At 46.9% G+C, this 13,487-nt stretch overlaps 1 protein-coding gene across 2 annotated transcripts in view; it reads right to left on the reverse strand.

Moving 5' to 3' along the window:
• Positions 1-13,487, reverse strand: part of TIMM50 (translocase of inner mitochondrial membrane 50) — a 58,316-nt gene that overhangs the window by 23,100 nt on the left and 21,729 nt on the right. The window lies entirely within an intron of this gene.

The following is a 13,487-nucleotide window of genomic DNA, read 5'->3' on the forward strand; positions in this document are numbered from 1 at the left end:
CCCACATCTTGCCTAGTGCCAGGCAGGGATTGGTTCATCCCAGGGGGAAGGGGTGGGGGGGTGGGTTGTGTGGCTGACTTATTCTGCTGTCTACAGAAAATGTCTGTTACAGGTAAGCAACCTCTCTTTCTCCCTGGATGTGTCAACCACATGTAGGTGGCTCCCTAGCTAAGGTACATAAAGGAATGAATGGAGCAGGGAGTGAGTCACTGCCCTTTACATCCTGTATGACTGGAGCCCCCCAAAGAGAATCAGAGAGGATACAAAGGCAAGGAAGGTCGGTCTTAAGGAATTTATAACAACTATAGCAAGAAAGGAGATGGATATACACCTGCCAGCTCATTAGCTGGATGGTGCTCATAGAAAGCAACTGGGTAGCTTCTGGGTAAAAGTAAGCACAAAGCAGTTAGTAGGGAAAGGGATTGGGACACCACCTTTCTGTGGTTACATATCAAAGCGATTTACATATTACATACAGGTACTTATTTTGTACCTAGGACAATGGAAGGTTGACCTACCCAGAGTTACAAGGAGCTGCAGTGGGAACTGAACCCAGTTCCCCAGGTTCTCAGGCAGTTGCACTAACCACTAGGCTACACAAGTACAAGTATTATCTTCAATCTCACAAAATACCAATAACCCACTGCCAAACTGCAGAGAAGGGAATGTGTCGGCATAAAACAGTGCAGGTTAGTGTGTGGTGTTAGAGGGTGCCCTGGCAGGATTGCCATTTGGACAGTCTATAGAATGGAAGAGGAAGTAAAGAATGGAAGACCAGGTGACAGTGTTGTAAATGTCCTTCAAGTGGGTCAAGGTGGTGGAGAGTTGGTCAGCATAAATCCTGTCTGATAGTGTGCAGCCCACCCAGTGGTATGTAAAGAAAATACAGTGAAATATCCAGAGGGATAGGATGTGCTTCGTGACATGGGATCTGGGTCTATTAGGGTCATATGAGAGGAAGAGTTGAGAAGCCTCGTGGTAGGGTCTCATTCTGTCAATATAGGTCCAGAGAGCCCAAGTGCGGTCTAATATATGAAGGCATTGTTCTTCCAGAGTTGCAAGAGGTTCCAGAAAGAAGGCAGGAAGCATGATGGACTGGTTGAGATGGAAGGCAGAGACTACTTTTGGTAGGGATTTCATGTGGGTCCTAAGAACAGCCCGATTGTATGGTAGGAGCAGAGAGGTGAATAGTCCACAAGAGCTTGTAACACACTGATGCGCCTGGCTATCAGAAGAATTTCCAGATGAGAAACTTAATTGCTGTGTCACTGAGTGGATCAACAGTGGATATCATGAGCTGATGGAGGATGATGTTGAGGTCCCAACTGGGGGAAGGGGGGCTGTTGGATTGGGAGATGAAGGTTTAGTAAATCTCTCATGAACCCCAATCAGCTTGTCCTCCAGATGGTCATGGTAGGCTTCAATGGCACTCAAGTGGACCTTGATGGAAGATGTCATTAGGCCCAACATTCATAAGAAAAGTACATACTGGAGTAGGGAAGGAACCAGGCAGGAGAACTGAGGCCATAACGCACACCTGGAACCTTTTCCACTTGAAAGAATAAGTTCTTTTTGTTGATGGCTGTCTGGAAGTTAGGAAAGTTGTGAACCTAACACAAACCCCTGGACATACAAACACCAGCCTACTCTATTTTCCTACCCCTACTATCCAATCTTACATTTTAGTTCTACCCACTATCTTCACAATGTCTTGTATTGACATATGACAATAACTGTACTTCCTTTTTAAACTGTAAGCCACCCAGATGGTCTGTCTGTTGGGCAGGATAGTAAATTTTAATAAACTTGAACTTGAGAGCTTCTGAAACATCTAGGGTCAAGCTGTGGGGTACAAGATTCAACCTTTCAACATCCAGGCCACAAACGCTTGTGCATGTAGACTGTGGTGGAATGAATGATGAGGTCTACCCAGAGGGTAATTTGATGGATGGGAGCAAGGATAGGTGCTGCAAGTATGGAAACCAGATTTGTCTGAGCCAATTAAGGGGCGATAAGGACTGGTGAGGCTTTTTCTCATTTGGCACCTTATGAAGGGTCTTGGTAATCAAAAGGAGTAGACACACATAGTAGAGCCCTTATCCCCAGAGAATTGCAAAAGCATTGGATTCATGGCTAGGCTGAGGTGGTCTATTGTGTGTTCTCTTGCTGGCAGATAGCTCCATGAAAGGTGTGCCCCATCAGCAAAACAACTTTGATGCAATGCAAGGGTTGAGGGACCACTCACACAGGTCCGTCAGCTCAGGTATTAAAGTCTCCCGATAGGTAGGAGGCATGAGCTCTGTCGAGCAGGGACTGTCTCTTCATGTTCAAGTGTACAGTGCTGCGTACGTAGTGCTATAGAAATAAGTAGTAGTAGTAGCAGGCATGGAGGAAGCAAAAGATGGAAATGGCAAACTTCCAGATCAGACAGGCCTCTCTGCCGAGCAAGACAGCCCATGCCACCCTATTCATTGATGTACATCTGATTGTCTGGAGAGGGATGGTTTTTGCCAGTTATCTGGGAACAGAAAGCCTTGAGGGCATTGCCGATGGCTCTTAAGTTCCAATAGGCTGATGTGGTGTTGGGCTCTAAAGGGGTACCATGAACCTCCGCAGCAAAGGTAGATGAGATGTGGTGATTGTCAGCTGGTGCTGTGGCTGCTGAAGCAGCTTGCCAATGATGAGGATGCCCAGGTTTATCCACCAAAAGAGCGCTTTGCAGGTCAGAAGACTGAGAGGAGCCTTCTGGGATAGCGGCTGGTCATGTTGGTTCTAATGCTTGCGTAGATGCCACTGCAAGGACAACATGTGAAGCTTGGTGAATAGGACAACAGGATGGACACTGATATAAGTCCAAGGAAACCTAGAATATACTGGTCTGTACAGACCTTTTAGAAGAGATCTGTTTGGTGAGAAAGATGATAATGTATGCCCTCTGGCATGGCAGGAAGGCTTTGGATGTGTTATGCAAATACCATTGCCGATAAACAATGCTTGAAATTACGGCACCTGCAACTTCTGAGTGTGATGAGGAAGAAAGAGTGGTGGATTCAGGAGAGCCAGAAAAGATCTGTCCGTTGGGTAGGGCAGCTAGTAAAGACTGAGGCAGAAGTCAGTGGGCTCGCTACTTCTACTAAACATTTCTAAAGCGCTACTAGGGTTACGCAGCGCTGTACAAGTGAACAGTCAGTCCGATAGGGGCAGTCTGGATTTCCTGAACGGTAAGAGTTAGGTGCCGAATGCAGCATTGAAGAGGTGGGCTTTAAGCAAAGACTTGAAGATGGGCAGGGAGGGGGCTTGGCGTATGGGCTCAGGAAGGTTGTTCCAAGCATAGGGTGAGGCGAGGCAGAATGAGCGGAGCCTGGAGTTGGCGGTGGTGGAGAAGGGTACAGAGAGGAGGGATTTGTCCTGTGAACGGAGGTTTCGGGCGGGAACGTAAGGGGAGATGAGGGTAGAAAGATAGTGAGGGGCAGCAGACTGAGTGCATTTGTAGGTAAGAAGGAGAAGCTTGAATTGAATGCGGTATCTGATTGGAAGCCAGTGAAGTGACCTGAGGAGAGGGGTGATTTGAGTATATCGGTTCTGGCGGAATATAAGACGTGAAGTAGGCTAGGCAGGTAAGCTCTGAGAGCTTCTCTCTGAGCAATTGAGAGGGCTACTCCCCGTCAGATGATGTCACCTACATTTGGTTAACACACCCTGCTTGTCAAGGGATAAGAATCTGTTCCCAAGCAGGAAGGGGAAACCCTGGAACTACCAATTAGGTGCAGAAGGCACAGCACCATCTGCTGGATCTTACAGACTATCTCAGCACTGGCCCAGCCCAAACCAGTAGCATGGAGGTCCACATTCCAAGACTCCTACTTAGGACTGTGGAAGGAGTTACTTGTAGTTCCTTTCCTCAGTCAGATTACACTGGAGGTCAGTAGCCACTATGATTACTACTCACTTTTCCTAATATATTCCTGCAGACAGAACCTGCTCATGCCTATCCTAGAATCAGACTCAGCATTAAGACTCTCTTCTGTCTCCACCTCCGGGATAATTAACCTTTTCTGATTCTACAGCATGCAACAATTGGAACAGACAAGCAAGTCACTCAGAACCCCCATACTGCTTCAGCCTGCAATAAGCAAAACTGCAGGACAGGAGAGAAAAACAGCACCATGTGAGGGGATACGGGCTGCACTGTGTATGTATGTATGGGGGAGGGGGGGTGTATCACAAATGAGAGAGAAGAAAAACTGCAAAATTATTGCAAAACTCTTTTCTAAATGTTCCATGTACCCTGAAAAGCATCCAAACTGTCTGCACAATACTGCCACCTAGTGAGAGATTGTCACCATATATAACCACCACCATATATAACCACCATACATAGCATAAGACAGTCAGAGGTGCACAGCTGTAGGTATTATATATATATTAAAAAAAAACATCAAGTGTACACAGTATTGTACAGACAGCAGCGGGAGCTATTTATACAGCGATGTCAGCATACACTGCATTGTGCAATCAGAGGGGTGATTATGCATAAAAGAAAACTCCAGTGGAATTTCTGTCTGAAAAATGGTATTTTAGAATTCTGGAAAACTTTTGCAGACTTTGGGCCCTGTTTACTAAGCTGCGCTAATGTTTTTAGCACACGCTAATGCTAAAGACATCCATATATTCCTATGGGTGTCTCTAGCGTTAGCGCAACTATAGCGCAGCTTAGTAAACAGGGCCCTTTATTTGCCTACATAACAATAAATTATCATTCAAAGGCATTGCATGTAATAAGAAAATAAAGTTCCTCAAAGATGCAAAGTTATTTTTTATTGTTGGGCAAGTTTCTCCATCATAAATCTCGGTCTGCCCCAGAGCACCACTCCATTTCCCTTTCCTTCCCCCTTCAGAAACACATACCAGGTTGCCTTTGCCTCCCAGCCCCAAGCTACATATCCAACCTGCTTTGTCTCTTGTCTCTAATAATCTCCTCCCAGCAAGTCCCCCAGGTCTCCCTTTGCAGTCCCAAGGTTTGAACCTCCTTACTCCCAGTTCTCGCTTTCTCCACTAACCAAGCCAGACAACTTGCTTTTGCTCTGGCCTTGCAGTTCACTCCTCCTTATTTTGCTGCATTTTGATTCTGGAGGAAAGGACTAGACACCGGTGCTGTTACTCTTTCTAGGCTTCAGGGCTGATTCCGCTGGTTTCCTTTGCTCCCTGTGCCAATTTCTGCCTGGCTAATTGCATTACATTACAATATACTTCTACATTGCTGATTCCTTCAGGTTTGTAGCCGTTTACAATAACTAAAAAACCAAGGCAGTCTCTTGTAAAGCAAAAAAATCTTATTCAAGAAATAATTTTAAACAAACTTCTTTTTCTTGAATAAGAAAAAAAAGACAACTGAGCAACAAAACAAATATTAAAGTCACTCCAGGACCTTGATGCTTGAACTGTAAAAAGTCTATCAAACATTTTAAATCTCTTTACTTCCTTAACAGATGGAAGGACGGAAAGTGAATTGTGAAATAATCTTCTATCCCTATTATTGGAAATAAATTCCATATGATCTATTATATAAATTGGACATTCACCATTTAGGATCTTATATAGAAAGCAAAAGAATCTGAACATAATTCTCGCCCTTACAGGCAACCAATGTAATTCAACAAGATACAGCGAAACCTCGGTTTTCGTCGATAATTCGTCTGAAAATAATCGATGAAAACAGAGGCAATTTATTTTAAATTCTTTTAAATGAAGAAAAAGACTAATCCTACTATATAAATGATGATGCGGCACGTCACACAACGCTTCAGATATCATAACAGGCTGTAACAGCGCCAACAAGCTACTAAGGGCAAATCAGCACCCCGATCAAGAGGACTCCGGATTCCCCTGCCCCGCTTACCTCCGCCTACCCCCCAGTGCACGTCCCCGACCAGCAACTACTTACAACGCACCACATCCGCAAATCGCTATCCCGTCCCGCCCTCACAGATCTCCAACACACACCTCCTCCACCAGCCCGTCTATAACGATCCCACACATTTAAACACACCTACCTCCTGCTCCCGCCCTTCAAAAACGCTAAACAAATGCAAATAGGAACAAGGGGATTTGCTTTATTTTTGTCTATTAGATTGTAAGCTCTTTGAGCAGGGACTGTCTTTCTTCTATGTTTGTGCAGCGCTGCGTACGCCTTGTAGCGCTATAGAAATGCTAAATAGTAGTAGTAGTAGGGAGTGGCACTAGAAATATCCCACGCCTTCCACACCAACAGCCAGCCAATGCAATTAACACACATGATGTAAAACACACCCACCTCCTGCGCACGCCCTCAAATCACTAGCAATAAATAAACTTTTAACATGGCATTTACCGACGAATTCCGAGGCGACCGATGAAAACCGAGACAAAAATTTCGCGAAAAAAATCGATAACCGAAAACAACGAAATCTGACATCAACGAAAACCGAGGTTTCACTGAAGAAATTTTATCCTGCTTTTGTAGTAAAAAAATGAATTGGATCGTAGTGTTCTAGATTGTTTGCAATCGCAGGATAACTTGCCTAGGCGTACCCAAATAGATATACAATAGTCCAACTTGGACAAAAGCAATGCCCAAACCAATAATCTGAACTGCTCAAATTCAAAATTCTCTTTCTTTTGACAAATTTAAGACGCATAAGAAAGTAAGAGCTCTTAAGTCAGAGCTTTGAGTTGAGAGTCGAGGGATAAATTCTGGTCAACATAAACCCCCCGTTTCTTTATAATAGATGAAAGTGAATACCTAGTTTGATCCACCATTATATGGTCGCATAAAGGGTCAGGATTGTTATCAAAAAGTAAAAATTTGGTCTTGCCAGTGTTTAACTTGAGTTGACAATGTAACATCCAGGACCTAATCAGTGTTAAACATCTTTGAAAACTGACGTTACTGAATTTATAGATGAGTAAATAGGAATTAACACTGTAATTAACACTTGTACTTGTTCAAAAAAGCGTACAAAATGGATCCCCCATAACGATCTGACTCCTAAACTGCACCAGACCCAATTTATATTAGAACTCTTAATTTGCCTATTTTATTTACACCCTAATTGACAATTATATCTGATAAACAATGCTATGTTATCCATTTACCCTAATTACTGATAATTATACCTATCCTAATATCATTATGTTATGTTGTTATCCATTTATCCACTTCTTAAAACATAATTTTCGTATGAACCTTATTAGCAAAAATTCTGAAATCCTTCTCCGTTAATATGATTGCCATAATATTCCTATGTACCTTATCTGTTATATATACTCTGATTTTCTATCAATGTGATTGTAGTTGTATTATATTGTAAGCCACATTGAGCCTGCAAATAGGTGGGAAAATGTGGGATATAAATGCAGCAAAATCAAACATATAAACGGCGAGTGACCGTACTCACTCGCAAATGTGCAGTAGAGACCTTCTCTGCCCCGCCCCCACGTCAATACGTGATGACGGGGGCGGAACACAGAGGGTCTGTACTGCGCATTGCTGAGGGAGGGACACCGCCGTCTAACGCTCCCCCCACCCGAGTCGCCGCCGCCACCCACCTTCTACCCGGTCGGGCCCTCGCTCCACTATTGAAACAGCGAGGGTCCGGGAATGCAGCACTGAGCTCTGCTGAGCTGCAGACATCGCCCTTCCTTCTCCTTCTTCTTCTTCTCTGCCTCTGTCCCGCCCTCGACGACGTTACGTCACACGAGGGCGGGACAGGCAGAGAAGAAGAACGAAGGCCGACGTCGGCAGCTCAGCAGAGCTCAGTGCTGCGTTCCCGGACCCTCGCTGTTTCAATAGCGGAGCGAGGGCCCGGCCGGGTGGAAGGTGGGTGGTGACGGCTCGGTGGGGGGCGCGAACTCGGAGGGGGAGGGGCAGCGGCGAACTCGGTGGTGGGGGCGGGCCTTTCAACCCCCCCTTCCTATAATAGCCCGTTTTTACGGGCTCAAAGTCTAGTAAATAAATAAAATATCATCGGCATAACTAAGTGCAAGAGGGGAATTGTGCACTGTGCAAAATTCCTCCAGAAGTAATAAGGCATGGCTGGCACACAGAGCACTGTACAGACAAAGCAGTGATTTCTTTAGAATGTACCATTGGAGCACAAATGCAGTAGTCAGAGAGTGATTGTTATCTATAATGAAGAAGGAGCGTGGCAGAGTCCTGGAAGACGCCTGGGATCAAAGCCCACTATACAAAGGAGAAAGGGGCAGCTGCTGCCGTGTGGCTCTCACACCGGTGCTAAGTGTGACAGAGGATGGAAGGCAGATACATCTACCTCCCTAAACTAGCAGGGAGGGCCGTCTGCTGCCCGATTAACATGTTGTCTAATAAGAAAGAACACCAAAGAAAAGGGAGGGCGCCCTTTCCCAGGGACTTCAAACAGAACTACTACCTGGAAGGCACGGGGAGAAAAATCTGAGAAACAGGGACACACATGAAGAGAGAGACACTTGGGGGATGTAGAGAGAGTCAGAATCACGTGTGCCTGTGTGTGTGAGTACACAGAAACACAGAGAAAAGCAAGGCGCAGTGCCCCCACGGGTGCACGGAGCCGCCATTAACATGGCGCCGTGCCCCGACGGGGATGCGCAATATCCTCAGAGGCACCCCGCTGGGAAGGGTGGGGAAAGAGAAGGGGGTTTAAAACCCCTAGGCTGAGCCCGGACGTCCGCTTTTGGCGTCCGGGCATCAGCATGCACCCAGCCCCCCCCCTCCCAGTTAAATGTTGAAATGTACAAGTATATATTTGTCGCAGCTTTGGCGGGGTACCCAAGCCTGATGGTGTAAGCTAGGCAGCTGGGATAGCTGCGCTTACGGTTGAGCGCCCTTGCTGTACGGCGGGGAGCTCTGTATACGTTTGGTCAGTCTTGCTGTGACGGCGGACTGGGTGTGGCCGCTAAGCCGGAAGGTTGATTGGCTTGGGTATACCCAGGTGTATGATGTTTGTAATTTAAATAAAGCTGCGGCCAAGTTGTGTCAAGTTAAGAAAATGCCTTGTGTCTGTTATTCTTCAAATATCACGAATACCAGTAGGCCCGAAGGGTCTCGGCTGCCTATGTTAAGAGCACAAGCTACCTTGAATGACTGTCAGAACGCTCGAGAAACCAAAGGCTTAGAAATCTAATCTGAAACTGCACAAAGTTTATGATATGGAACCATCTCTTACTAATTTATGATTTTAAAAAAAATGGAAATGCTTAAGATCATTGATCTGCACATACTCCACAGTTAGAAAAGAAGAGATGACAGGGAGAGACAGATGGAGGGTGGCTGGGTCTCACCAGCGCAGACAGAGTGTGCTGACAGCTCCTCACCTGGCAGGTGAGGGGAAGTGTGTGATTAGCATCCCAATCCCAAACTTTGCAAAGTGTTGAAGTTCCTGAGACCTTAGACATGTGCCTGCTTAATGTCACCTCATTACCAGCCCCTCATTCACAGGGAGGTGAAGGCCTCTAAGTCCTGGGAACTGAACATCAAAGGCAAAGAGCAAGTGAAAGGAGGTGGTGGAGAAGGGAGGTGGCTGTATGAGCCATTTCCTCCACAAATCCCTGGGAAGTACTGCTTTGCCACTGTCTCCCAGGTCTAAGCTGATCTGTCCCTACTGGGCTTCCACAAACACAGCCACTGGGAAACTGAACATAAAACACAGCATCATAGTACATGACAGCAGACAGAGACCAGTCTGCCCAGAAAGGTAGTCAGGATGGAACTTGCCCCTCCTTGCAGGTTACCCTCCCCTCCTTTGTTTTTAGTGTTGTTACCTGCTGCTCCGTGCACGTTATCCCCCCCTCCCCGTTTTTAGTGTTGTACCTGCCGCTTCATGCAGGTTACCCTTGTTTTGTTGGTTTTGTGAACTGCACACCCCAAGTCCCTGAAGCAGTTATTGAAACATGGTCACCATCAGACAGTTCCGGCAGCATCTGGCATAAGGGCTATGTTTAAAAGCTAAGTGTGATTTTTTTCAAAGATTTCAGTAAGGACCGTTTATAGGATATTTCCATCACTGGAGGTTTTTTTTATAACAATGATTGAGATATAGTAACCCATGAGACCATAGCCGATAATAGTGGTCCGAGTTTGCTGAGGCTTTTTCTTCCATGTGATTATTTAGAATGACCTCTTACATTTCTTTATTTTCTGGAGTGAGGTATTGTTAGCATATGTTTGGTTAGTTTTTTTTTTCCCCTCCCCATGTGTGAGTCAGTTGTTTTACTTGAGTGGAAATGCCTTATACTGTCTATCCTCATTGAGTAAGGGATCCCCTGAGTTTATCCCACGCCTTTCTGAATTCCGTCACCGTTTTTCATCATTAACACTACCCACGGAAGAACATTCCGGGCATCTGCCGCCCTCTCAGTGAAAAGGTAGTTCCTGATGTTGCTCTTCAGTTTCCCCTCCATGCAACTTCATTTCAATTTTTATTTGTTTACATCTGATCAATATACCGCCATTCGCACTAAAAAGTACAGAAGGGCAGTTTACAAATAATTGGTAGGAAAGATCCCACTGTTGAGTGAGGTAAATGAAAAAACGGAGAGAGACAATTCTTAGGTACGATGAGGTAAGTGAGGAGATGGTGTGGTCTCAGGGGGGGTGTTTTTGGAAAAGGTTTTTTTTTGGGGGGGGGGGAGGGGGAGGAGGCAGAATTTGGAAAGGAGAGTGGAGTGTAAGTTGTGGGAAGGTGGGGACTGGAGATGGAGTCCAGCCTGAAGCTGGGATGTTCTCTTCTGTCTGGTTCCCAGAGACAGGGGAAAAGCCACCTTATGCTCTCATCTCTCTTCAAACAGAGCTAACCTCACCTCCAGAAGCTCTTTTTTGTCTCCCGCAGGGAAGGGGAGAAAGGGAACTTTGGTTCCTTCCTTTCCTAAATATGACCTCTTCAGCATATGGTTTTTAACTGGTTTAAAGAGACCGTCATATTCTGGGTATGTATTCTCTCTGTGCTGGTCAAATATCAAGGGCATCCTGAGCATTAGTTAATCTGTGATAAGAGTTTTATGGTCTCCAGTATTTCAATTTCTTTTTGACATTTTTAATTATTATATGACAGAATGTATTGCTTCTTTAAATTGCTATTTGCAGATCACATCAGTTAGGGTTACCATTTTGTGTCCTCTGAAAAAGAGGACACATGTCACGCCCCCTACCCCGCCCCCGCCCCGCCTCATGCCCCGCCCCTGCCACGCCCCCTTCAGGTCCGGGTTCCGCCCCTATTCCCCCCCCCCGTCACATAGTCCCCTCCCCCCCATCACATACCCCCCCCTCACTTACTGTCTAGCCCTGGTGGTCTAGTAGCGTCTTCTCTTCGGGGCAGGAAAGAGCCCCCTCTTTCCTGCCCGGAGCGCTGCCTGCCCTTGCCTGCTGCATCCTCCTCGGTATGGCTGGGGATTCAAAATGGCCACCGAGAGTTGAAGCGGCCTCACGAGAGTTCAACTCTCGGCGGCCATTTTGAATCCCCAGCCAGACCGAGAAGGATGATAGACAGGGGAGGCAGCGCTCCGGGCAGGAAAGAGGGGGCTCTTTCCTGCCCCGAAGACGTCACTAGACCACCAGGGAACATGGTAAGGAAGGGGAGGGGAGGGGACGGGAGACCACGCGCCGATCGCCCGCCCACACGCCCACCACACGCACGCGCCTGCCCGCACCCGCGCCCACGTTTGTCCAGAAATCCGGACAAACGTGGGCGGGGGCAAAATCCGCCGGACGCCCCGGACATGCCCTCAAAAAGAGGACATGTCCAGGGAAATCCGGACGTATGGTAACCCTAACATCAGTCCTTTTGTCAAACTGCCCAATGTTTATAACAAACAATAATAATATAGCAAATCAATAAGTGGAACAGCATACAAAACAAGTGAATATTTCAAGATGTATAGACAGATAGAAAATCCACCAACCAAAGCTACTATACCCTCATCAGAGCAGCCAGGTCTTTAACTTGTTCCTAAAAGGTCAAATACTCTTTTGGCAAACCATACCCCTGCTCCATGACCTGTGCTCTTACTTCCCCAATCTCTGCTTTACAGCTTGTGTTCTCCCCCCAGCACCAAAACCCCACCTCCACAGCCTGTTTTTCACCTCAATACTCCCATTTTCATTACCTACGCTCAACTTCCATATGCACTCCTCCCCCCCTCCCCCCGGTATCTCTCGTCTACAGCCTACCAGTGTTGCCAGGTGGGCGGTTTTACCGCCCAATTGGGCGGTTTTCCGCGACCCGCCGCGGGAAATTTTTGCCCGCGGCGGGTTGCGGTTTTTTGGGCTTCCGGGCGGCTTTTTGGGCGGCTTTTTGATTTTTTTCGGCCGCGGGGGGCGGGGTTAGTGACGTTTTTGGGCGGGGTTAGTGACGTTTTGGGCGGGGCCGATGACGTGGGAGGCGGGGCCGATGACGTGGGAGGCGGGCCCGGTGACGGCGGGGGCGGGACCGGTGACGGCGGGGGCGGGGCCGGTGACGCGGGGGTGGGGGTGTCAGGGGCGGGGTTTGTGTTTGGGCGGGTTTTGGGCTGGTTTCTGGCCTGGATTGGGCTGGAAAAAAAATTTCTACCTGGCAACCCTGCAGCCTACCCTCATACCACATATTCCCCATTCTTTAGTGGCCTAGTGGTTAGAGCACCGGTCTTGCAATCCAGAGGTGGCCGGTTCAAATCCCGCTGCTGCTCCTTGTGATCTTGGGCAAGTCACTTAACCCTCCATTGCCTCAGGTACAAACTTAAGATTGTCAGCCCTCCTGGGACAGAGAAATATCCAGAGTACCTGCATGTAACTCACCTTGAGATTCTACATGGAATGTTGCTACTATAGGAGATTCTACATGGAATGTTAATGTTGCTATTCCACTAGCAACATTCCATATAGAAGCCTGCCCTTGCAGATCAGCAATGCGGCCGCGCAGGCTTCTGTTTCTGTGAGTCTGACGTCCTGCACGTACGTGCAGGACGTCAGACTCACAGAAACAGAAGCCTGCGCGGCCGCATTGCTGATCTGCAAGGGCAGGCTTCTATATGGAATGTTACTAGTAGAGGAGTAGCCTAGTGGTTAGTGCAGTGGAACATGGAATGTTGCTACTACCTGAGATTCTACACAGAATGTTGCTAGTGGAGGAGTGGCCTAGTGGTTAGAGCACCGGTCTTGCAATCAAGAGGTGGCCGGTTCAAATCCCACTGCTGCTCCTTGTGATCTTGGGCAAGTCACTTAACCCTCCATTGCCTCAGGTACAAACTTAGATTGTGAGCCCTCCTAGGACAGAGAAATATCCAGTGTACCTGAATGTAACTCAGCTACAACTGAAAAAGGTGTGAGCAAAATCTAAATAAAAAATAAATTTACTCATGCCATACCCCAATTCAGCTACAGTCTGTGCCAGTAACCTCTAACACTACACTCTAAAATGTCTGAGTTTCTCCTCCATCCCAGCAAAAGGTGACCCTGCAGAGAATTTTATTCTATTCTACCC

The sequence above is a fragment of the Microcaecilia unicolor genome, chromosome 11, assembly GCF_901765095.1.
Source record: "Microcaecilia unicolor chromosome 11, aMicUni1.1, whole genome shotgun sequence".
Lineage (NCBI taxonomy): Eukaryota > Metazoa > Chordata > Amphibia > Gymnophiona > Siphonopidae > Microcaecilia > Microcaecilia unicolor.